This window comes from Macrotis lagotis, chromosome 1 (assembly GCF_037893015.1).
Source record: "Macrotis lagotis isolate mMagLag1 chromosome 1, bilby.v1.9.chrom.fasta, whole genome shotgun sequence".
NCBI classification, from domain to species: domain Eukaryota; kingdom Metazoa; phylum Chordata; class Mammalia; order Peramelemorphia; family Peramelidae; genus Macrotis; species Macrotis lagotis.
In genome coordinates, this window is record NC_133658.1 from 249,794,420 (window position 1) to 249,820,317 (window position 25,898).

Consider the following 25,898-nt stretch of genomic DNA (forward strand, 5'->3'; position numbering starts at 1 on the left):
TTACCTCAGTAGCTAGAAGTGTCAGACTCTACCTGTTGGGAATATTGTAGAAGGAATACCTAATGAAGAACAAGTTGGCCTACATAACCTATAATGGTTCTTCCAGTCTGGAGATCCTGTGGATTTCTAAGTTCCCTCCTATTTCTAAATCCCAGGATCCCATGATCCTTCCAGTTCTGACCTTTTCTGATCTTCTCTCCAAGCGCTTCGCTGAGATGCTTCGGAAAAGGCAACCTGGGGCTAAAGAGATCTCAAGGCTGGTTCCCTGGGCGCAGGGTCCTCTGGGATCTGTAGTGCGGGGCGGGGCCTCGGGACTACATCTCCCAGCGGTCCGCGCGCCGCTCCTGGAGCACCAGCTTCAGCCGCCTATTCCTCGGAGGTGCTGGCGCCGCTCGGGGGGCGAGTTTCCTATTTAAATCCGACCAGCGAAGAAGATGGCGGCGGGAGGTGAGTGGAGATAAAGGAGGAGGTGGAGGAGGTGGAGGTGGTGGAGGAGGAGGAGGAGGAGGAGGGGAGGAGGGGGGGAGGAGGAGGAGGAGGAGGAGGAGGAGGAGGAGAAGAAGGGGGAGGGGGGGAGGAGGAGGAGGAGGAGGAGGAGACGGAAAACGGGGCGGGGGCGAAGGGTTGAGGGAGGAGGAGGAGGAGGGCGAGGAGGAGGAGGAGGAGGGCGGCCAGCCCCGTCGCTAGCGTCCCCGCGTCCTTACCCCTCGGAGCGCCCCAAGCCTGGGCAGGGAGAGGGGGGGTCTTGTGGGGGGGCGCCCGCGCTGCCAGGGCGGCTGAGGCGGGCGGACCGCGGCTCGGAGCAGAGGCAGAGGCGCCGCCGGCTGACACACGGACGCCCGGACCCGCGGGAGCGGAGGTAGGGGGTGTCGCGGGCGGGGGGCGCCCGGGAGTGGTGCGAGGGGCAGCGGGGCTCGTGGCGGACGCTCCCTCCCCTTTCCCTAAAGTTTATTTTGCCGCTGCCTTTCCCGGGCTTGGCTACTTAGAAAGCAGCAGTTTCCCCCGAAGGGAAAGGCGAGGAAAATCCCAACAAACCTGTTGGGGTTGCTTTGCTGTACTTCCCCCCCCCCAAAAAAAAATAGGGACCATTTTTGTTCCCAAGTGGCCCCTACGACAATTTTCTACCCGTCAAGTCATCCCTGGAAAGGTGGGTCCCTGGCTAACAAGGGAAGGCAAAGAAGCGGCCAGATAAGTCCGAGTAAAATTTGGGCTTTGGCCGTAATTCTTCCTCTTCTCGGGCTCACTAAGGTTAAAAGTTTTGTTTTAATGATTAAACACACTGGGGCTTCTTTCGTTTACCCAATGTTCCTAAAATGTGGTCTTTCAAGTAGCTATTTCTAATCCACTCTAAAGAAGATATTGGAGAGTGACGAAGTTGTTCAAGATGAAGAGGGTGGAGGAAAAAAAAAGTATTGAGTTTATGATAGAATAGCCATGAAGTTAACCAGGGATTCTTTCCTTAGTGAAATCCTCTCTCTCGCATTCTCGCTCTCTCCCCCCCTTTCCTGTGTGGAATTATTTTGCATTTTTGCCCTGTACTTTAGACCAACCTGTTTTTGTGACCAACATCGTACTGTAAGAAAATGGGAAGGCAAAATACCAGCTGTCTCGCTGCTTTGGTTTCAAATGGGGTTGAATGAGATGAGGGCAGAGGTAGTATTGAGCAAGATTCCTGAGTTTCTCTTTCATTAAGAGAAAGATATACCCAGTTTAGAATACTCCACCTAATACTGCAAAGATTACGTGTTCATTGAAGAACTTCACTAGATTAGAAATTAAAATTTGAAGAAATTATCCCTTTTTAAGAAACCATCCTTGCACATATACACAGGCACAAAATATATTTTTTGGCAAAAAAAACCTGTAAGTTTTTGTACATTGTTGGCTTTAGAAATATTTAATCTGTTATCTTGAACTGCTCATTTAAAATCTTTCTGTGTATATCCTATTCAGTAAGTAGGTAGGGCAGAAAAATAAATCGAAGAGGGAGAAAAACATAATTAGGAATCTTGCATTTTGAATGATTTTTTAAAAATTGCCCGTAAGCTACAAAAGAACTTTTGAATAATCCATAGCCCTCTTATCTTGTAATCATTTTAGGGAGAAATACAATTTGTGGGGCTTCAGGAGGGTGAAGACACCCTGCCAGTGCCCATTGTTTGTGTGTAAGATGAACCCTCTGTTGGTAACATGTAAAATGATATTGAACACTATACTCTCTCTGACACTGCCGGCTGCCTCAGGTCCTGCATTTAAATGAGCAGTAATCTAGGTTGCCCTGATCCTAAGTGATCAAGTATTTTGTATAATGTTGAGGAAAGAAATGACTTAATTGTCTATAATATAAAAAATTAATACAGCTTCCAACTTACCAAATCACAAGAAAGGAAGGCGATGAAGACTATAGAGTGTAGATAAGATTTCTGGGATAGATCTGTTAGGAAATAACTCATGTCAGGCATTCCCTAACTACAGTCTTTGAAATGCAGAATAGTTTACGTGTGTGTGTGTGTGTGTGTGTGTGTGTGTGTGTATATATATATATATGAAATTTTGTTACAATAGCCTGCTGAGTTCTGATACAGAAACCTTCAAATTCTGAAACTGTTGCATTTTAAATCTGATACAGATTGGAACATACTCACATAAACAAAAATTATGTGATAACCATTCCCAGGAGTTTGTAAATAAGTATATCAAGAATGTTTCCATGTAGGAGATGACTGTACTCTTTAATGCTGCTATAAGATTTTAGATGGTTGCCTCTTCCTCCATTCTTCCTCAAGGACAAAAACAAATCCAAATTCCATTCAACCTCTTCCCTACCCCCCCAAAAAATACCACAGGTAGAATTGTGTTTGAAATAAGAAATGTGATGCTGATCACTTTTTCTTATGTGAGTTTTGATGTAAAAGTTAATTACTGAAATGACCATTTACAGACTCCCCTTTGAAAAAAACCAGGGTGTATACTTAATCAGAGATTTGAAAATAGATTCACCTGCAAAATGAAATGTCAAGAATTTGGGTTAGTCTAAAGCCAAGGGTTTAAAAATTTATCCATTTATTTGTAGAATCTTTCCCCTTTGATTTATGACCATTACAGTTTGGATAAGTCTTTTGAGAAGATCTCCTCACTTGTTAATTTTCAGTCTAAAGATAAAAATTCTATTGCCTTAACCATAATTAGTTGTGAAAGTGATGCCTTTATTTAGTATTTGCAATGCTGTTAGAATTGAATGATTTTAAACTTTGCTTAGAGCATTTACAGTCATTTTGAGAACTTTAAGTTGTTGCAAATTTAAACTAAATATAGCTTCCAATGGCTGTTTGTCTGCATAGCAAAGCTACCACAATTCAATACAATTGTTAGTTTGTTAATAAGCTTCCTGGGACTGGAAAAGCAAGAGTTGTTGAACAACTTTGAAGTTGAACTCTAGATTTAATAGGCTTTAACATTAGGTCTACTGTTACCTATTTTGGGTTTGAACTTACTTTTGTAGTGTGCTATCCAATGTTTCCTATGTTTTCTGTGATGTTAAAAAAGGTCAGTGTTTTGAGCAGATATGACTCCAGAGTATGAGTGATTCTTTTTTTTTTTCCTGTTAGAGTGCAATAGGTGAAAGAAAAAGCTACAAATAATAATCCTGATTCTTAGGAGAAGGGAAAAACTATGTTGAAGTTTGAAAGTTTGCTCATTTTCTATTTTATAAAATGGTTTAAAAAAATCATTGTATTTGATATGCAATAGCTAATTTATATTACTTTGTTTATCATTCTTAGAGTCAAGGAACAATCTTGTGATTGGCTATAGTATTGTTTGTTGTAAATCTTTCCTACAGTTTTTATTGTGCCTCATTGCCTCTCTGGAAATAATTGATGACTTTTATTTAACATAACTCTCCTAGAAGTTCTTTCTTAAATTTTCAATAAATAGGATTTGTAATCTAACTTTAATTTCAGTCTACTAACAAATGATAGAATTGACTTTAATTTATTCCCCTTTCTCTTCCTTCTGGTGGAGATGTTAAATGAGCAGTGAAAGGGCCAAAAGATTCCCAGCAGGAGTGGAGAGAACAGGCAGTGGCTAAGAGGCCGGCTTATCCACAAACTAGATAATCTGATTCCAGATAATTGAGAGTTGTGACCCTATTTGATCTTTCTCAGCACTAACTCAGTTCCATAACTATCTTTCTGCCACTCCCAGTTTATGATGGGTCAGTAATAAAGGTTTGTTTCATTCTCAATAGTGCCAACTTTGTAGCCTAGAGGCAATAGAAGTAGTGTAGTGAGCTGGCCATTAAGTAGGTCTTACCAAAAAACAAAACAAAACAACACACCAAAAATAAAACCATAAGCAAAGCTTCTAATTTTTTCTATCAGTATTTACATAACTTTCCTCCCAACCACCTTGCATCTTGATGTTACATATTACTCCTTATAAAAGCTTTCTCCTCCTTCCTAAAATCAGAGAAAACACATACTAGTTGTGATCTTGGACTGGTCAGTTTTTCCAAGTCCCAGGATTTTCTTCTGGAAAAAGATAAGTGGATATTTTCTTCATTTAACATTGCTGAGGTTTGAAGCAGGTATTTTGAAAATTCTTTATAGAGAATGTGAAGGGATTAAACTACCATTATCTATGATCTTGGAAGGTAATCACTATTGTCTACATTATGGAATGTTTTATTTTCATTACTTAGAGACTTTGGAAGAGTATTTGGAAGTCTGAGTTTTTGCAAACACTTTGGAAAATATTCCCAGAACGCTGAAGTTAACTTTTGATTGCTCATATTAATGAAGTGAGGCAACATTAATAAAACAATGTATACTCTACTCTTCCCCTGGGTTTTATTATTGATAGATTGAATAATTGTGCTGGATTGGTGGGTTGGGTAGGTGAAAATGCTCAGATTTGAGGGTAAACTTCAATGAAGTAATTGAAAGTTGATAATACAAGTTAAATCCTCCTTGTAGCAAAGTTCACTGGACAATTCAAATATTTTTGTTTGACTTTATTTTAATATTACTTGACATAAGTAGGTTAATGGTTAAAATTATTGTTACAAAACATTGAGATTTTTTAAATGATATTTTAAAGATATATGAAATATTTGAGTTAACTGTGAGGTTTTTAACTTCTTCTGTGTATTAAAAAAAAGAAACAATATTGCTTCAGTCTTTTAAATGACCTGGAGTTCTATGTTGGGCCAACATTTCTTTATTCTTACTGCTTATTTTTGTTAGTGCCTTGTTTGGTTTATTGGTTTAACTTTGTTGCCAGCAAGTTAATTAGCAAGTGTGATTTTAAACTACCACTTTAAAGGTAAAGGGAATCTTCCTGAGGACTTTCCATTTACTGCTGATTTCTTATTTTTGAACCATTTAGATATCTTTCCCCACTCTTTTGACCTACTTGTTTGTGAAGAGGCTTGTCCTAAAGCTAACATTTGTTTAAAAAGTATAAAGAAACTATATAGTCTTACATTTATTATTGCAGTTCTGTATAGTTTGAAACTTTATCTCCTTAGATCTTAGCATGGTTATATGTAAAAATAAAAGTAATGACAATTTGCTTAGCTTAACCATATAGGCATTTTATAAATGTCCTTCATTTATATTAAGCAGATGAGAAAAACACTATTCCCCTGCTTGGATGGCTGTAGTTAGACTTTCTTCTGGACTCCCAACTTTAGAATGAGGCCTCCATCTTTAAGGTTGACATTTTAGTTTGCCTTGGCAATTGTGATTGGACACAGCATTTTGACAGGCTATTTTAGAAGTCATTCTTTTAAATAGATGTTCCATGAAGGAGGGAAAATCTGAAAGAGGGAATTTCAAAGCAGCCCAAGACTGTTTTGAAAGTTCTCAAGTCCTGAAGAATAATGGCTAAGCAGTAGGCAGGAAGCCTGCAGTTGTATTGTGGTATTGTTCCTCCATCTCATGCATTTGAGAACATTAGAACAAAGAGTCAGAGAAGTGAAGAAGAAAAAAGAAATTTTAGCAAAAAGAGAGAGAAAAGTGAGCAAATATTTTAAAAACTCTTAATTGATATAAAACTTAATTTTTGCTTTGGGGCATCGGAATAGCTTATTTAATAAATGATGTTTATTTCATACAGTGAAATTTTTGAATAATTAAAAGTGTCATTCATGAGAAAGCACATAATCTCCATGCCTCTACCATTTCAGAACAAATAATCACATATCATATAGGTTTATGGATGTGCTAAACTGGCTTCTTTATCTTATCTTTTTAGTATTTCCAAATTTCAACCATGTCCAGGCAAATCTTTTAACAAAAATCTGGAATAACTTGTTAGTTTTGCTCAAATCATTTTGCTCTGAATTCTTCTAGTTAAATGAAGATCATATCATCTTCAGGGGATTGTGATTCAGGTAACTGAAGGTATAGTGAAAACAGAATTAGTGGGTTCTGGTTCTGATTTGGTTCCTGATTTGGTGTGTGACTTTGGACAGAATCACTTCTTAGGACCTCCTGTTTTCCATTTGTAAAATATGTGACCTCTAAGGCTCTTCTAAACCCTAAAATTGTTTGTACCTAAAAGGATCTGTGAGTGTAGTTCTTTTTATTGTAGTTCTGTTAGCCAAATACTGAGTGAGCCGAGTTGTTTTCACTAGACAATGGGATGATGCTGTGTGCTAGTTCCCATGCTGATTCAGCATAAAAAGTTTGGTAACAAGAAAGCCTATGAATTAACTCTTAAAAGTACTGTTTGTAATCAACTTTTATGGGCCTAGTATATTAATGTTCTCTTGTATTTGGTTCAAGGAAAATCAGAGCAAGATGTCCTTTAAAAACTTGGGTAAATTTGTTGTCATTATTAGAATTATTCATTAAAGTGAATTATTCCCAATTTATTTTATAGATTGCATTTACAAAATTTTATTTGAAAGATTTACAAAATTCATAAACTTTTTTTAGTAGAAAATCATATTTAAGTTTTTTTACTTTTTCTGTCTGATTAGATTTCCTTAATAAAGGGAGGAAAGAAACTGGACACCTTCATTTTGTTTTAAGGTAAACCTTAACTTAAACTAACTCCATGCAGTCCCAGGGTTGAATGTTTGAGCAAGTATGTCTAAGTGAATGTGGGGGAATGGGTAGTCATTAATGGGAAAAACAGCTCAAATGCATGTCCTTTCCATTGGGAATGTGGGGTAGTTCAGGTGTGTCATCTTCATATAATATGGAGGGTAAAGGATGTCAGTTAGACTAATAATTTTACCAGGAGTTAAGGCTGTGTTAGATGACATGGAATATAAGGAGAATTCAATTAGGTAAATTGCTGTTCCATGTACTTTGTCATCACCCTCACATACTTGGTCTGTTTGGGGCAAGTTATAGGTTCAGAATAAGATCTGAATTCATTGTTCTTCATCTGCCTCTTCAAAAGCAGTTCCTTATTTGAGTATCCTATTCTTGTTCTTGGCATCATATTTGAATCCCCCCCCACTACCAAATTCATTTAGTTGCCACTCAGCAAGTTTATTAAATACTTCTCTTGGGTGAGTTGTGGGAAAAGTAGAGAGACATGATTTCTATATTTTTCTCACAGCTAAAAGAAAGGCAATTACTTCAGTTTATTTCAAGTAACAGAAATAAGGGCTTTTGTGTGCAAGACACTAGAATATATAAAATGCCTTGTGCTTGTCCACAAGATACTTATTTTTTAATATGTTATTTTCTGTTGAGTGATGCAGAAAGGTAAGTGCAATAGGTGGGTAGTAGAAAAAGTTGGGTTGTCAATTGGTCATTTAACATTTATTGAACACCAGCCATGAACCATACACTGTTAAATGCTGGAGAGTCAAAAGCACAAAAAAACCTCCCATGTTCTCAAGGAATTAACAGTCTAATTGAGAGTAATAAGATAAAAGCGTCTATGTACAAGCCAGCTATGTCCAGGAGAAATTGGAAGTAATTAATCTAGGGATGGAAGTAGCATTAGGGGGGATCCAGAAAGACTTCTTGTAGAAGGTAGGATGTTAGCTGGAACTGAGAGGGAGGCAAGAGAGGAGGGAGAGTATTCCAGGAATGGAGGGTAGCTAGAGAAAATGTCTGAAGACTGGAGATGGAATGTTTAGGTCAAGCCACAGCCAAGAGGGCAGTGTCACTGAATTACAGAGTAGGTGGGTTAGGGAAAGAGAAATGAGTTAGAAGACTAGGAAGATGGAAAGGGGCCAGGTTTTGGAGGGCTTTAAAAGCCAAACAGAGCATGTTATGTGCAACTGGAAGGGATAGGTAGTCACTGGAGTTTGAGTAGGGAGGGTGACATGGTTTGACCTGTATTTTAGGAAGATTAATTAGATAATTGACTGAAGGATTGAATAAAGTGGAGAGAAACAAGGCAGGAAGATCAAGCAGCAGGCTATTGCAGTAGTCTGAGATTATGTGTTAAGGACCTTCACTTTGGCAGCAAAAGAGGATAGAAAGGGGCATATGCAAGAGATGTTATGATGGTAAGACTGGGCAAACCTTGGCAGCAGATTGAATATGGGGGAGGGGAGAAGAAATTCAAGTGAGTTAGGAGCTGTGGATGTGCCCTCATCTGTAATAGAAAAGTTTAGAAGTGGGGAGTGTTTTTTGGAGAAAGACAATAAATTGTTTTGAACATATCACATATTACAAAACTATGAATGGAACATCCATTGTGAGTGTAGATGGTTGGGAGGTTAGAAAGTGGTAAATGCTAATTGAGACTTGAAGGAAGCATGGAAAACTAAAGAGTTGAACATGGGGACAAAGGCATTCTAGACATGGGGATCTACACAAAGACATGGACAGAGAAGATGGAGCCTCCTGTGTGAGGAATATGAAATAAATTGTTATGTTTGTTAGATTGTATGTAATAGAGGTCGGATGGACCTAGGTAATAAGAGTTTTAAAATCTCAAATGAAAATTTATTTGATCCTGGAGGGTAATAAGGAACCACTGGAGTTTGGGGTTGAAAGCTGACCCTGCTTTGATTTAGGAAAATCACTGAATGTTGGGTGGTATAGAGGAAAAAATCACTGAAAGTTGAGCGGTATAGAGGAGAACTGTGGCAAGAAGACTGAGGTGATTGTAATAGTAAAGAGAGGGAATGAGAACCTGAGCTAGTATTGTGGTTAAATGAATGGAGAGAAAGGGATCTTTTGGAAGGATGTTGCAGATATAAATGTTGAGATTTGGCAGCTAATTTGATATGTGAATAGAGGAGTCTAGGTTCTGAGATTACCAACCTGAGACATTGCAAGGATGGTGGTGCCTATGGGAGAAATGGAGAAATTTGGAAGAGGGGAAGATAATCAAATTTTAAACAAGTGTTTGAGACATATCAGAGTTTGAAATGTCAAATAGGCAATTGATGATGTGGAAATGGAGCTCAAGTTAGAGACTGGGACAGAATATATAGAGGCAGGAATCATCTACATAAAGATGAATTCTGTTACTCAGAGATTAAAGGGAGAAGACCCAAGAGAGAACCTTGGGAGTATTAATAGTAATGGATGGTAAGCTAGGAGGTTGAGCAGTCATCATAGAGGAGTCACACACCAAGAGAGAGGACAGGTATGTGACCCAATGGATAGAATGCTGGGCCTGAAGTCAGGGAGATTCATGTTGGAGAGTTCAAATCTGGCCTGAGACATTAGCTGTGTGGCCCTGAGCAAGTTACTTAACCCTGTTTGCCTCAGTTTAAGGGACAGCTAGAGAGTACCAGACCTGAAGTTACGAGAACCTGGGATCAAATCTGGTCTCAGATACTAGATCAGTGACCCTGAACAAATCAACTTAATCTTGATTGACTCCCTTCTCCCCCCATAAAAAAAGAGAGCAGATGAATGACAAAAGTTAGTATTAGAGTTGTGCAGGAGTCATTACATGCTTTTCCACTACTCCTTCCCTGGTCCCCTCCTTCAGGATGCCTGCTGGCTTCAAGGGCCCCACAACCTGTCAGATTTCTTTATGCCTTACTTACTTCTGCTCTTTCCCAGCAACTCCTCCACCTGTCCTCCCTCCCTCCCCCCCAAGACAGAGTCCCTTGTTCTTGACCTCTTACATCCAAATCACAATTACTTATAGAAGGAACCTTAGAAGTCTGGCCTAGTTTCCTTCTATTTGCAAGAATCCCTACAATAGCATCCAGTAGCCCTATCAAATGGACTTCAAAGACCTCCCAAGGAACCATTGCATAGAGGTTGAAGATTGGGGGGCTAAAGGAGTGACTGGGGATACCATCTGCTGAACTAGAGAGGAGGGAGATAGGATTTAGGTGAGAGGCCATCTTTTGTCAGACTTGAAATAAGGAGAGAAGGGAAAAATTGACAAGGAGTTCTGAGATGAAGAGAACAGGAAAAGAGGGAATTTGTTTTAGATGACTTCAAAAAAAATTTTTTTTCAAGATTTTGCAAGGCAATGGGGTTAAGTGGCATGCCCAAGGCCACACAGCTAGGTAATTATCAAGTGTCTGAGACTGGTTTTGAACCCAGGTACTCCTGACTCTAAGGCCAGTGCTTTATCCACTATGCCACATAGCCGCCCGACTTCAAATTTTTTAATAAAGGGACAAGACTGTTAGCTAACAGACCTGAGAAGGAGATAGTTTTTGAAGCTTCAGGGTCCTGGAGAAGAGAATTGATTAGGGAATAAAAGGGCCAAGTTGAAACTGTATAAACTTATAGGTATAATTTACCCAAAAAGCAGGGTTGTGAGATTTCATCCATCTTTGCTCAGGAAAGAGATTGGTGTTTTTTTTTTTCCTCTAATCCTTTAGTTTCTCATTATTTAGAGTTCAACTTTTTAAATGATCTTTTTTGTTTTCATTGCAATAGTCATTATGCAAATTCTCCTTATTTTGCTTACTTTATTGTGTATCAGTTTATACATATTTTCTGTGCTTCTTTGAATTTGTCATTTTTCATTTTTTGCTGCATAATAATTTATTAAAAGCCTATTTAAGTCTTTCCACAATCATTGGTTGTTTACTTTGAGTTCTTTGCTTCCAAAAAGAATGCTGTTTTGAGCATGAATATATACTAGACTTTTGTTTCTATTTTTGATTTCTTTGGAATACTTGTTTTGAGGTGGAATTGTTGGGCTAGAGTAGGGCAGTTACTTTTCTTCTATAAATATAAATTGAAATCTGAAGCAGTCCTCTACTTAACAGTTCTACTAGCTGTGAGGCATTTTATGTTTTCAGACTCCATATAAAGTAAATTCTTTTGCTGTCAACTGAATTTGGAGTGTGATTTTAAAAGGAGTATTAAGACAACCAAAAAAATAATTTAAAAAATTCTCTTAAAGATTTTTAGAATCTGGAAATGGTTTGTATTTTGGCATTGATGCTTTCCTCTTCCTTCTCACCTCCCCCCAACCCTCTATGTGTAGAGCATTGATATTCAATTATTTAGGCTTTTTTAAAGTCTTTGTTTTTTAATTAAAATTCGTTCTCTGGAACTTCCCTTTTTATCCCTTTAATAAAAAGGGATCAATAAGCCTTATCTGGTTTCTCATGTATTCGTATAAATGAAGAGCAAAAATTAACCAATATCATTTGTTTGGTCTAATCTTAATGAAAAGCATATAGAACTTCACCATCTAGTATATTAAATCTTATGTGTGAAGCATTCATAAATACTTTGTCTTGATTTCAGACTGAATAACCATAGTATTATAATTCACCTTCATTATTATAGAATTTACTCTTTGATCACAATATTATATTGCACAATTTTTGCCCTTATATTGCCCTTTTTGTGCCCCCCCCTTGTAGTTATACTATTGTGGATATTTTGAATGGCTACACTGTACCCTGAAAAGAAACTGAGATCTGTTATACAATATGTTCTTCATATCTGGAACTTAAATGATTAAATTCTCAAATAGTCTAAATACCTCTCTGGCTACTTTCTTTGCTTAAAACTAAATATCTCCAAATAAAGCAAGAAATGACTTCCAAACTTGACTTTGACTATTCATAGTCTTGATTATGGGTGTCCTTTTATTCATTTGTTGCTTTAATGCTTGATTTTATTATGCCAGAATCATAAAACTTGTTGCAGCTTACATTTTTAAAGACTTAGTTTAAAAAAAAAGACACATACACAGTGGAAATTTCCAAGCTTAAAAAAAAAAATTGGTCCAGTTCTAATAACGGCTTTGCAGGAAGAAAGAAATATGAAAAAGAACCGCAGACGTTCTGGATGTCAGCCTGTGAAATTTTCCACTATTTCCTTTAATAACATGCAGGCATGCTTATGCTGCTGTTATTTCGGTCAAGCAGTTGCACTCTTGAGTGGAATTTGAAGCTATTCTATCAGTGGTAAAATGACTTCTGGCCAGCTTTTTAACAAAACTGTAGATAAATTTGTTTCCTTGTGCATAATTTGATCTCTGGACTGTATGGCCATATATATAATAGTGAAATCATGAAATTTCTAAAAATGCATTATTTTAAGCATCTTAGTTGTTAAAATATCAATATTTTAGTAGTAGTATCTGCAGCAACCTGTTATATAGTAGAGACTGAAAATATTTAATCTAGTTTTATAATTCAACTATAGTTGGGGAAAATCATTGGACTTAAAGTTAGGAGAAATCAACTCATCTTTGTCATGTGTTAGAATTGTTTCCTTAAGCAAGCCACTTAAATTCTGAGTCCTATGATTCTCAAATAAGGAATGGGGATTATGTTACCATCTTTCTCAAGAGGGTTATTGGAAAGATCAATTTGATTAATATATGTAATATAAAGTCACTTTTTTGGGGGGGTGATTCTTTTGCATTTACATTATTGTACTTGTGTATGTGTGTATGTATGTGTATATGTATATGTATATATGCAGCTCGATGGCTCAGTGAATAGAGTGTCAAGTTTGAAGTCAGGAACATTTAGCTTCCTGAGTTCAAATTTGACCTCCACCAGCTGCGTGATACTAGACAAGTCACTTCACCTTTGCTGGAGTTTTCTTATATGTAAAATGACCTAGAGAAAAAAATGGCAAAGCATTCCAATAACTTTGCCAAGAAAACCCCAAAATAGGGTTGTGAAGACAGGGAAAAAAGGACTGAATAACAATTGTGTATGTTTTCTTAGTTCTGTTTATACATTTGATTCAGTTTAGGAAAAGTTTTTTAATATAAATTTTTACAGAATTTTATTTTTGTTTATTTAAAATTACATTTTCTCATTTTCAATCAGCGAAGGTTTGTTTTCTCACCCTTCCATGCCCCCCCACCCTCATTGAGAACCAAAGAAAAACAAGTTATATTATAAACAGGTATGATCATTGATATCTTTTTATAAATTATCAAAATTTCTCTCAGTGTCTCCCCCCAAGAGTCATTCCCTATAACAAATATTTTTAGGGAAATCAACAAAACTGATCAGTGAAGGAAAAAGCCTTAAAAATAGTACAATATATTATTTTTGCAAAAGAGTGAGGTGATGTTTTATATCTTTTTTTGGAGCAGTGCTTATTCTTTGTAACTTGGAACATTTTCTCTTAAATGTTTTATTGTAGTTTTTACTGACTGCACTGTAGTCATTATGTAAATTCTGTCTCACTTTCCCCTTCTTAAGCTCTGTTTGCTTCAGTTTGCATCAGATAGTATCTTCCATGCTTCTCTGTGTTTTTCATATTTGTCATTTCTTATTTCATTCCATTCATATATTACAGTTTGTTTAGTTTATGTCCCAGTCAGTGAACATTTACAGTACTTTGTTTTCAATTGTTTTCTGTCACAAAAGTTGCAGTTATAAATATTTTGGTGTATATGGGAACTTTTATTAGTGATTTCTATGAGATTAGCAGTGGAATTTATAAGTTTAAAGAATATGGACATTTTAATCCTTTCTTGCCATTATTTTAAATTACTTTTCAGAATGGTTGAACTATTTCATAACTTTACCAACAAGCTACTAGTGAACCTCTGTCTTCCAACATTTACTATTTACTTTGTCATCATTTCCAATTTTGGGGGTGAAGTAAAACCTCAGGGTAGTGTTGATCAGTGCATTTTTTCTTATTAGTTATTTGAGGATTCATTAATATGGTTATGAATGTTTAGCAATTTTCTTTTGTGTATAACTTCATATTTTTTGACCACTTGAGTCTTTTGAATATCTGTTAATTGTCTGTATATCTTGGATACTTAATTCTCTTGTCTTCCATTATCCTTCCCTTTTTATCCTAGGTGCATTAAATTTATTTGTGCAGAAGTTTTTCAGTGTCATATAATCAAAGTTATCAGAAGTTATCTTGCAATCTATTTGTAGCCTTTGTTTTGCTAAGGAGGTATCTAGGGCAGGCATTGAGGTGGTGCACTGGATAGAGCGCTGGCCCTGGAGTCAGGAGTACCTGAGTTCAAATCCGACCTCAGACACTTAATAATTACCTAGCTGTGTGGCCTTGGGCAAGCCACTTAACCCCATTGCCTTGCAAAGACAAACAAAAAAAGAAAGTATCTACCTATTCCTGTAATGAAAAACATATTTTTGCTTCTTTTCTAATTTTTTAATAACATGATTCTTATTAGGAGGGTCACATTCACTTTGAATCTATTGTGGAATATGTTAGATGTTGGTCTAAACCTAATTTTTGCTAAACTGCTTTTTTTCTGGAAATTTTTATGAAATGAGGAGTTCTTTATTAAGTAATTTATTTTCTGGTTTATTGAACATTGTATTATTGAGTTACAGTGTTTCTGGTTTTCACTATCTAGTCTGTTCCACTGATCTGCTTCTTTATTTTTCAACCAATAAATTGTTTTGATGATTGCCTTTAATAACATAATCTGATGTCTGGAAATATTCTCCTTCCATATCCTCCTTTTATCATTATTTCATTTGATATTCTAGATTTTTTGTTTCTCAAAATAAATTGTTACTATTTGATCAAGTTTTGTAAAATATCCTTTTGATAGTTTGATTGGTATGACATTAAGATTGTAAAAATAACTTTGGTAGCATTATAATCTTTTATTATTGACTTGACTCAGCCATGAACATCGACTGTTCCTCTAGCTCCGTATGTTATCCTTTATTTCTTTAAGGAGCATTTTGTAATTGGATCTATGCAAGAAATTTAGGTACTTTGCTAGATTGATCCTTTTTTTATTTTATATATTTTATAATTATTGTGTATGGACATTCCTTTCTATTATTGCTTCTTGGATTTTATTTTATAGACATGCTTTTGATTTTTGTGTTACTGCTTTGAAGTTTACTGTTTTTGCTTATTCCCCAAGATTTTCTACTAAATCACCATTTCACCAGCCAGTAGGAATAATTTTCCTTTTCCTAGTTTCCGTTCTCATCCTTTCGAGTATTATCTTTATGCAGATGCTGCTTAGATTTATTTGTCTAGTCCTAACCTATCTGCAGACCTTCAGGCTCTTATCTCTAAATGCCTTTTGGACCATTCATAATGGAAATTCTATAAATATATTAAACTCAACATATCAAAAACTGAACTCATATTTTCTCCAGTCCTCCCCTCCTCTTTACTTCGGTATTCCTGTGGAGGATACCACTACTCACTTCAACTCCTTACTCTTCCTCTCCATTTCTAATTAATTGCCAAGTCTCCTCTGCTTTGATGCTGCTATTTCCCTGGTTCAGGCCCTTATCACCTCACTCCTGGTCTCTGACAATTGTTTGTTGGTTGATTTCCCTGATCCAAGCCTCACCTCACTCCAGTCTGTTCTTCATTCAGCTATCAAATTAATCTTTCTGAAGCATGAGTTTGATTATGTCATCCTTCTATTCAATCAAATCCAATGTTTCCCTATTATTCCTGAATCAAATATAAAATCATTGATCTGACTTTTAAAGGTTATGTAACCTGACCCCTTCCTACCTTTCAAGTTTTCTTTTTCCTTAAAAGCTCATTATATTCTCTGCAATCCAGAAACACTGACCTCCTTGCTGTTCCTTGAACTAGACATTCATCTATTGACTGGGCATTGCCTTTTTTTTTCTTATATCTTATAAATTAAATTTTTAAAAAATCAGTAAAAACTGCCAGTATGCCTCCCATTCTATCTCTCTTCAACTGAGAATGAAAGAAAAACATCCTTGATACAAACACATGTGGGGTAGGCCCCTGGGCTAAGCAAAATAAATTTCTTATTGGCCATTTCTAGTAGAAAAAGGTAAACTTAAAATTTATACACACAACCATAAAGACATACACATGCATATTGTGGCATATTTGTGGCACATTTAATCATTAGTCTTTTGAACCTATAGTTATTATTTATATTAATCAGAGTTTCTAAATCTTTCATGGTTGGTTTATCTTTAAAATCATGTTACTGTTGTTCTTACTGTTCTAGTTCTGAATGACTCTATCAGTTCATTGTTGCAAGTCTCCCTAGATATATCTAACGCAATCCCCTTCATTTCTTCTAGCAGGAGTGGTCCATGAAATCCATATAGCTTAACAATTTCCCAATTGATGGTCAACACATCAGATTGGATTTCTTTGCCACCTCAAAAAAGAGAGATATAAATGTTTTTGTACTTTCTTAGAATTTGTTTTCCGTGGGGGCTTAATCTTCCCTTAATTAATTTTCTTTTCCCTTCTTCCCTCTTCCTCTTATTTCTTTGTTGAATGAAATGTGTTTCTGTAGCCAACTTGTTTATGTATGTCTATGTTCTTCCCTGTCTTGACTCATTCTGAATAAAGTGAGGTTTGAATATCTGATTCTCCCCCCTCCCACCCCCTTTTATCCTCTTTGTTTGGATAGACTTCTACTTGTGGACCTTGATTCATACTAAATGAAATAATTTTCCCTAATTTTGCTTTTCCCTTCCCCCTGCCTGATTTCTTTCTCTTTCTATTCTTCCCCTAAGGTCTTCAAGAATAACAGAATCACTCTCAGGTTTTTTGTGCATCTTGAGTTCCTCTATGATGACTGAAATTTGATAGGGTTTAGAGGGAGCATATGTTTCCCCATAGTAGTGAACTAGAGGAAATGTTAAAGGAAATAGATTCTATAAGTAATCTGTTCCCTCTGCACTGACCAAGTACCTTACATTAACATGACGCCCCCTTCCCCCAATCCATTGTCCAAGCTATCCAGTTAAGTTCAGTGAATTTTTTTTTTCCCAAGGCAAATGGAGTTAAGTGGCTTGACCAAGGTCACACAGCTAGGTAATTATTAAGTGTCTGAGACCAGATTGGAACCCAGGTACTCCTGACTCCAGGGCCTAGCTTTATCCACTGTGCCACCCAGCTGCTCCCAGTGAATTTTTTAATAAAACACCTTGCCCCTCCTTGACTTGAACTTAGGGTAAATCCCTGCCCCCAGGCAAAAGGTGAGCTCCCATCCACAAAACAATGAATTCCTGGCCAAATCAGACTAGATTATATCTTTGAGCTACCTTGTTTCATCTTCCTGACCCTCTAAAAGCTCATCTCTCCTTCCTTGAGTTGCTTGTCTTCTTTGGGAAACTAGCTTACTCTTGGGCAGAGCTTCTCCCCCCAAATAAACTCTCCCTCCTCCCATACCTTTCTTTAGGCTACTTATTCCTGTACTACTGCTAAATACCCTTAGTGGATCCCTGATTTCTAACTGCCCCAAATGCCTGTACTCTTTCTGTCTCTTAGCTTCTGCTTTCCACAGCAATACTTAGATAAACTTTTTTTGTCCCTCAATTCTTCTGAGTCAGAGTTGACCTCTTAAATGAATTCTCATGTTTGCTTGAACCCTTGAAATCTTAAGTTGATAAATTTTCCATCAATATTCCTTCTCTCTCAACTTATTTTCTGTAATTTTCTTACTTGTATCCCTAGAATGTCTTCTCTCCTTCTCTACATCTCTTTGAATCCTTAACTTCAAGTTATGGTTCTAGTACCATTTCTTAGGGGAATCCTTTCATAGTACTGTACTTAAAAGTTTTCTCTAATATCAGATTATTTTGCATTTACCTGGAGAATATAATAAGCTCCTTGAGATCAGGAACTTTTTTGTGTATGCTTTTGCCATTATATCTTTGGCAGGTATTATGATTTTTTTCATGTTACTTAACAGACATGGTTAGGTTGCAGCTACACTGGTATTGTAATGCTCCACAAATAAGGCTACATCAATTCACTTCTCCTTGCCTATGCTTCCTTTGTCTGAATTTTTTTCTTCAACTATTCAAATCTAACCTTCATGTTTAAATTTTACTTTCTTGAAACTTCAAATATACTTTCCTATGAAAACATTACCAATCAATTTTACACTGTTATCTATTGTAATTTTTTCAGTTTTTCTGTGTTTGTTACATCTCATGATATCAGTAAAGAGCTTTCATAATTTTTATAAATTTTTATATTTCTTTATAAATAACTTTATCATATTTACCATAATGCTTAACTAAAATAAAATGTTTTTCAATAAATATTTGTTTAGTGACTGTCAGTAATTTAGAATTGAAAATGAGGTGACAGTATTTCAGCCTTCAGAGATTCAGCTTGGTGTCCATATAAAAAGAAGGAAACAAATGGATTGGCCACTTGGCCTGAACTTCAAATAACCAATGGGACAGCTAATCTGAGTTGAATTGAATTCCTTTTAACTTCCTTTTTTGATATGCACACAATGTAAAGAGACTGTGAGAAGTCCCATGCACTTTCCATGAACTCTTGGGAGGATAAACAGAAAGGGCTGGCATTAGATGATTACAGTCTTTGGACCAAGCATTATGCTAAGCTCCGGTGATATTAAAAAAAAAAAGGTGAAAAGAGCCCCTGCCCTCAAAGAACTCACAATCTAAAGGAGAGGCAGTATGTTAACAACAATGTATGAACAAGATTTAAATAGGGTAATTTGGAAATAGTCTTTGAGGGAAGGCACAAACATTAAGGGAGACAGAAAAGCTTGAAGGAGATGTCATGAATAAAATCAAAGGTTCATTTACATATTTGATGTCACTAGGGAATGAATTCTAGATAGTTGAATTTTTCATATGGGTATATATCCTTTAAGCACAAAACACAGAACTACTTTGGATAGTTTTTTTGGGGGGGGAAGGGAGAAGGATTCTAAAATGTATCTTATTACCACCCTATTTTCCTAGAGCATTGTATTGAGAAGATCCTCGTGTACAGAAAAAAATGCCTAAGTGTGTATACTGTACTGAAAAAAAAAAGTACTGCTGATAAGTTTTCTCTGAACTACATTTTGAGACAAAGGCATGGGCTGTGTTGAGACCAATAGGGTTAAAAGGTACTTTTTCTTTAGTTATATTTTATTGTATTGTTTTTGTTTTTCCTTTAGGGCTACTGAAAAAATTCTGTTTGTTCCTAAGAGAAAATGAAACTTTGAAAGTAAAATCTTGAAAATGAAAACTGAAACACAAAATATTTTTGTTTTTGTTTGTTTTTTGGCTTGCTTTTGTATATCAGCTCTGATTTCTTGTTGTTTTCAGTGTAATATGCCTGTGGTATCCTCTTTGCCCTCTTCCTATTTGTTCTCTAATCTGTTATGTGTTGGTAAATGTGTACGGAAATTTGTTAAAGCCATGGGGTCAAATGGAGGCCCCTCCCAATATAATGGAAATAGAGGAAATCTGCCCACAGCTACAACTTAATTTTTTTTTTTTTTGCTAAGGAATTCTCTTAGGAGCCTACAATTTCATTGATAGAAATGGATATAAAAGACTATATTTCCTCTTATACCATACAGTCTTATTTTTAACTGCCTTGCTTGCTTTCAGTTATCTTCTGTCCTTTCCTTTCTCTCAGAAGAAGCTCTTTTGTTCTTAATTCATCTTTCCTAGGATTAAATAATTTTTTCCCCCTCCACGTTTTTTGAAATCTGGAATCTCACATTACCTGTCATACAAAGAATTGCTCTCCTATCACTTTAAGCAGATTTGTGAACTATAAGTTTGGGTTAGGCTTCTGAGCCACTTTGAATCCAATTGCTCAGATAATTTCCTGATGGATGGTGAGGATCATAGATTTAGAACTGAACAGGACTTGAAGTCATTAAATCACCCTTATTTCACAGAAGAGGAAACAGGCTCAGAGAGAAATGACTTGCCCCAGGTTACACAGAAGAGGCTAAATTGGAATTCTGACTGGGTCTTTAGCTCCAAATTCAGCATTATTGTAAATCTGAGGGAAGAGAAAGTGTGCTACTTTTTATCTAATTGCTTTTCTTTAGTTATGACAACTTGGTTTTGTCCATGGTTCTCATCACAATGTTATTATGCCTCACCCTAGTAACAGAATTATTTCCCTGTAGAAATATTTCAGAAAGCAATGGATTTTCTCAGCTTTGACCTTATACATGTAATTGATAGCATATTTTTTGCAGTATTCTCAATTAGTTATTTCAATACACAATTAACCAAGAAGGTTAAAATGACTATCATGTTCAAGCCGACCTATGGTAAATTTTGTAAACTATGGATGGTGGAATTCTACAGTAAATTATGACAAGATTTTAAAATATTTTACATTAGAAAATTGGAAAACATAGTTTTAGTAATTTATTTGTGTTAGAGATAATTTGTAAATTTTAACTTTTATGGTCTATATTTAGCTTTTAGTGTATATATTTATCTAAAATTATAAAAGGCATTGGGAAAATGGGTTGCCTTTTAAAGCATGTTAGAAAAAAATGGTTTGGTAAGTAAACACCAATATTAAAATAGACTCCACTTTAGAAATGGATTGAGGGAGGGTGGCTAGGTGGCACAGAAGATAGAGCACTGGCCCTGGAGAGTCAGGAGTACCTGAGTTCAAATCTGGCCTGAGACACTTAATAATTACCTAGTTGTGTGGGCTTGGGCAAGCCACTTAAGCCCATTGCCTTGCAAAACTAAAAAAAAAAAAAAAAAAAAAAAAAAAGAAATGGATTGAGTCTTTTACTTAAAAAAATCCATAGTCCTGAACTTTTGACTCCTATATACTCTGCCCTCTGTATTTTCATCCCTTTCTGAATATTGATTTAGAATTTCAGATTGCTGTTGGCTTTTTGGTTAGCTCTTTTACAGTGGTCAACCAGGGTATTCTTGTGTGGTTAAGGAATATGGTTTAATTTTTTTTTTTCTGTTAAGTAGGAAGTCTTCCTTTTTGGCTATTGTGATGAATTTTTTTTTTGAGTCAAGTAAATGTATCTGGTAGAAATGAGGACTTATTTTTTATGCAAAGATTAGCTATTTTGTTGAAAAAAAATATATATATATGTACATTTTTCTATGATTTTGTACTTGATGCTTTTACAGTGAAGACTGTTCTCCAGTAACCACATTAATAGATTTTAATAGCCTTCAAAATGAGGAAGATCACAATCTTTATCTCACTTTTGTCTTTTCCCCTTAAACAAGTTTTACTGAAGCCTTTTTATATATCAGTCATTACTTTCCCCTTTCCTAATTGGAGGAGAGCTCTTTGTAAGAAAGAAGAATAATTAAGCAGAAGTATTCAATGCTTTCACCACATCTGAAAATGAATACAGTAGTCTACCCTAGTAATTCCCCCTTCCTCTCTTCATTATCTCTTCTCTTAATCCTTATTGATTTTTCAATTGACAATTTTGGATTGGAGTTTGTCACCATGAGCTCTCTGTAACTGTGGTGATCATTACTCTGATTAGAGTCCCTAATTCTTGTAATGTTTTTGTCTTTATTATTTTCTTGGTATCGATTGTTCTCCTTGTTCAAATACTTCACTTTTATCAGTTCATAAAAGTCTTTCTAAGTTTCCTTTTTCTTTTGTTTTTTTGCGAGGCAGTGGGATTAATGACTTGCCCAAGGTCACGCAGGTAAATTATTAAGTGTCTGAAGTTGGATTTGAACTGAGGTCCTCCTGACTCCAGGGCAGGTGTTCTATCCACTTGCATCACCTAGCTGCCCTCTAAGTCTCATTAAAAACATCTCCTTTATTTTTTTTTGGGGGGGGGCATCTGGGACAATGGAGTTAAGTGACTTGCCCAGAATCAAGTATCTGACACCACTATGCTACCTAGCTGCTCCTGTATCTTCATCATTTCTTACTGACAATAGTATTCTATTACATTTATACATCATACTTTGTTTTTTCCCCAACTTACGGACATCCATCAGATTCCCATTTGTGATTTTTATCTAAATTTAGTTAGTTTTCCTTAGAACTAATCCCTCTCTTAATTTTCCTTCCCCTTTTCTCCTTATTTTTTTGTCGGGTGAGATGTGTTTTTACCCATCTGTGTGTTTGTGTGTGTGTGTGTGTGTGTGTGTGTGTATGTATTTGTGTATATATTCATTCTTCCCTCTTTTGTTCAGTGTAGGTGTGAATGAGGTTCAAATGTCAATTATTCTTCCTTTAGCCCCTTTCCTCCTTTTTTGTATAGACTTCTACTTTTGCATTTTGATTATGTGATGTAATTTTCCTTACTCTTTTCTTTCCTTCACTATCACTCCTTGCATTCCCTTACCCCACTCCCCCCCCCCCCCCTTGCATTCTCTTCCCTTCTCTTACCATTCTTCTCTTAAGATCAAAGCATAATAGAACCACCCCCAGGGCTTGTCTAATTAGACTCCCTTATGAAACCTGATGATAGTTTAAAGGGGGCACATTTATCATTCCCCCATATTAGAATGTGACTAGTTTATCTTTTTTTTAGTTAATATTCAGATAGCTTTGATGCCTTTGTCTGAAAACAGTTCATATCCCTTGAACATTTATCAACTGGTGAAAGACTTGGATTCAAATAAATTTCACTCAGTTTTCTCTCTTATTTGAGAAATGAGGCCTTGATCAGAAATGCTTGCTAGAAAAGTTGTTTCCTAGTTTTCTGTTTTCTTTTTAATCTTGGTTGCATTGGTTTTGTTTGTACAAAACCTTTTTTATCAGAATTCTCCATTTTATATCTCATAATACTGTTTCTTCTTTGGCCATAAATTCAGGCAGATTGTTTCTTACCCTCCTAACTTGTTTATGTACCCATTTTAACCATCTAATATATTGATCTATGGTTCTGCTATGCCATTTTCCAGGTTTTTCTGAAGTTTTTGTTAGTGAGTTCTTGACCCCAGAGGCTTGGGTCTTTGGGTTTGTCAAGTACTAGATTACTATAATTATTTATCTTGTGGTGCCTAATTTTTTTCACCGATCTACCATTCTGCTTTTTAGTCAGTACTAGATTGTTTTGTTGATTACCACTTTATAATACAGTTTGAGAATTGGTACATTGAGGCCAACTTACTTCACATTTTTCCCATTAATTCCCTTGGTATTCTTGACCTTTTGTTGTTCCAGGTGAATTTTATTTTTTCCTAGCTCTGTAAAATAATTTTTTGGTAATTTAATATGGCGCTGAATAAGTAAATTTAGGTAGAATTGTTCTTTTTATTATAATGACTCAGCCTACATATGAGCAATTGATATTTGGACAGTTGTTTAGATCTGACTTAAAATGAAAAGTCTTATATATCTCTTATGATCTCTTGAAATATGTTTAAGCCTTAGTTGATCATGACATTTAGGTAGCTTAAAGATTCTTGAAGTTTTTTCTTCCTTATGTTTTCCAGGTCACTTGTTTTTTTCTACCTTACATTTTTCTTGTATTTTTTTTTCTTCCAGTCTTGATTTTGTTTTAGTATTTCTTGTCTCATTGGCTTATATTTGTTCCACTCTTAGTTTTGAGCAAGTTTATGGCTTGGACATGGTTTTACCTCTTGTAATAAACTGTTTAGTCCTTTTTCACTTTTTTCTAATATTCTTCCCACAGTGTACTCTCATTTTATTTATAAAACATTTCAAAACTTTTTTTTAATTCGTGCATAGTCAAATTTGTCTCTAGATTATGTTCTTTTGAAACTTTGTAGATGTTTTAAACAGTTTAAGAGATATACTTTTGGATAATTGGTCATTTTATTAATCATGCTAGCAATAATTAATTAAAGAGTCAATGACTCTTGAATGCCAAAGACATCTCATGGAACCCACTCAAGGCTTATATGCCTTGCATGAGTGAGTATTCCTGAAGGTGGCAATTAACTCTTGATTGGTTAACAGTAATGAGAATATTATAATGAGAGGAAGACCTTTTCTAATGGGAAACTGGGAACATGACTTCTGATCATGTCATTTAATTTCAAATTATGGGCAGCACCCAAAGCTGAGTAGAATGCAATGAGCTTCCCCACCTGGTTGGGAGCTATAGGAGAGTGAGGAGAAAGTTAATCCAATCCTGTTTTCAGTAATACCCTTCAGATCTGGTTTGGCCTAATAATATAGGTTTCAGAGGGTGATAAATCTGGTGTCTTCCCCATATTAACAATGGTATTTAATAGTCATTTTTTTTTTTAGATTTTTCAAGGCAATGGGGTTAAGTGGCTTGCCCAAGGCCACACAGCTAGGTAATTATTAAGTGTCTGAGGTCGGATTTGAACCCAGGTACTCCTGACTCCAAGGCCGGTGCTCTATTTACTGCGCCACCTAGCTGCCCCTAATAGTCATTTCTTACTGATCTTTAGCATCTGTGCCATAATAGCTTTTGATAGTGATTTGTTAATATGATTATTTTTGATTGCTTACTCTTCTAGCCAACTTCCTGATTTTAGGGTGGGGTTCTGACTTATAGAGGAAAAGTCTAATGTTGTTTAGTCTGGTCTTGCTGCTGCTTTTTTTTCAATGCATTGAGCATTGTGTTTTTCCAGGATCTCAGGGATAGGTCAGATTGGGGACCTGCAAACTTTCAATGCACCCAAACTAGTCTGATCCATGAGGGGTAAAGTTTGATCATTGTCCCACCTGATCTGAGCTTTGAAAGTCCCCAACCTGGGTTTGAGGCTGAACAAGAGTAGACTGTCTGCTGGACTTAAGTCATTATCATTCAGCAGTAAAGTTCTTTTGGTTAAGGGTGACAGAACTTCAGATTTCCCTTTGGTCTGGGATTGTTTCCTGGGTCATTCTCCTCTTCAGGCTTCACAAAGGGCTGTAACCTGGAACTGAGGTTTGCTCTACTTGTAGCCACTGAGCCACACTGCTGCTGCTTGCTTGTTTGAACTCCTGTTACATAGTCTAGGACCAGAGATTGTTTCTTCCCTTGATCACCAACCACCTTTGGGTGTAGGTCCTCTATTCATTCTGCCCTGGATCTATGACCTGGAATTGAATAGTGGGTGATAAAACTACTAGTTGATATCTACTCTCTTCACTATTCTTCAGTATGGGTTCAGGTCTTTCTATTGCCACAACACATATTCCTTATCCTCTCAGTATGTCTCCCTGTACAGACCTGGCCTGAAAAAAAGTGACTTACTGTAATTTTTTTCCTTGAATTGATCTGTTGTACTTTCTAGATCTGTTCAGAGAATTTTTTTTTTTAAGGGAGGAGCTAACTATGTCTTCCTGTTATTTCCTATCTTGGTTCCTTTTACCCTATATCCCTCTATACTCTTTTCTTTTGGTCTCCTGAGCTTCCATGGATTTAATCTTCTCTATGCTGTTGATTCTCCAATTTACTTTTTTAGCTTTAACTATGCTGACCTCCAGTTTTGTATCCACAATTGCCTGCTAGATTTGTCAAACTGGATGTGTTGTAGATAGATGTCTTAAACTCAAATTGTCCAAAATTGATTTCAATATCTTTTCCTCCAAACCCTTTCTCCTCTCTTCCTGAATTCTTTATTACTTGTTTAGGGTACCTCCTCCCTTCCAAGTCAGCAAAATCTAGGTGTAATCCTTGTCTCTTCATTTTCTCTCCCTTCCAATCTGTTAACAAGATCTGTTGATTTTTTTTAATCTTATTATCTTTCATATTAATATATCTCTTTCTCCTGACACCAGCACCATCCTACTACAGGCCTGTATTGACTCATGCCTAGACTATTGAAATTGTCTTTTGGTGGATCCTCTGCCTCAAGTCTCTTGCCACTCTGATCCACCTTCCTTTTAGCTTTGGAA

At 36.2% G+C, this 25,898-nt stretch overlaps 1 protein-coding gene across 6 annotated transcripts in view; it reads left to right on the forward strand.

Annotated features, from left to right (window-relative positions):
- Window positions 1-345: 345 nt before the first annotated feature.
- NCOA3 (nuclear receptor coactivator 3) overlaps window positions 346-25,898 on the forward strand; it is a 203,899-nt gene continuing 178,346 nt past the window's right edge. For 3 of the 6 annotated variants that reach the window (XM_074210191.1, XM_074210192.1, XM_074210186.1), the window contains exon 1: window positions 346-447. The gene's annotated coding sequence lies outside the window, so the exon portion shown is untranslated. Of the gene's footprint in view, window positions 448-786; window positions 860-25,898 lie in introns of those variants that run through there. The other 3 variants (XM_074210189.1, XM_074210187.1, XM_074210190.1) reach the window with 3 other exon arrangements.